General features: G+C 37.8%; 1 non-coding gene across 1 annotated transcript; it reads left to right on the plus strand.

The window, feature by feature from the left end:
- Positions 1 to 250: 250 nt before the first annotated feature.
- LOC145577194 (small nucleolar RNA R71) lies at positions 251 to 357 on the plus strand. The gene has a single exon (XR_014098668.1). It is a non-coding gene; the product is annotated as a small nucleolar RNA R71 (small nucleolar RNA).
- The last annotated feature ends 419 nt before the right edge of the window (positions 358 to 776 follow it).

Genomic DNA, 776 nt, shown 5'->3' on the forward strand with positions numbered 1-776 from the left:
ATCTAGTTTTTGGCAAATAGATGTTAACTGAGCCTGCACAAAGGATACGGAATCAACATTATGTTTCCCTTTGTTAGAAAAACCTCTAGGATTCCCATATTGGGAATTGTGAATTGCCATATCTTCGATAACTTGACCTGCATTATCAACATTAAGATTCATAAATCTCCCACTGGCTGCAGAATCTAGAATTGTTTTAGATGAATTTTCAAGCCCATTATAAAAGTCTTGAATCAACTGCCACTGTGCTAAATTATGGTGAGGACACTCCCTCTGTAGATCCTTGAATCTTTCCCAAGCCTCATATAGATTTTCATTTGGCTCTTGGGCAAAGTTTTGAATTGCACTTCTAAATAAAGTTGTCCTCACTACAGGGTAATATCTGTTATAAAAATTCAAAGCAAGTGTTTCCCAGTCAGTAATACCAAGTGCAGTTCTATTCAAACCATTAAACCACAATTTAGCTTTTCCACATAAAGAAAAGGGAAAAAGAATCTCCCTGATTTGGTCTTGTGTCCCCCCAGCTTGCCTAATGGTGTTGCAATACTGATAGAAATCTGCAATATGAAGATTAGGTTCTTCACCCTTAGCTCCACTAAATTGCTTTCTCTCAATTATCGTGATAAATTGGGGCTTAATCTCGAATTGCACCCCATTAAGATGGGGGTTCCAAAGGTGGATTACCTTCAGAAGTGTCTCGTACCTGTCTGTAAAGGTTCTTCTGTCTATGAAAAGATCGTTCGATTTCAGGATCGAATAGAATGTAACCTGATCTA

The sequence above is a fragment of the Chenopodium album genome, chromosome 13 (genome assembly GCF_948465745.1).
Source record: "Chenopodium album chromosome 13, dcCheAlbu1.1, whole genome shotgun sequence".
NCBI lineage: Eukaryota > Viridiplantae > Streptophyta > Magnoliopsida > Caryophyllales > Amaranthaceae > Chenopodium > Chenopodium album.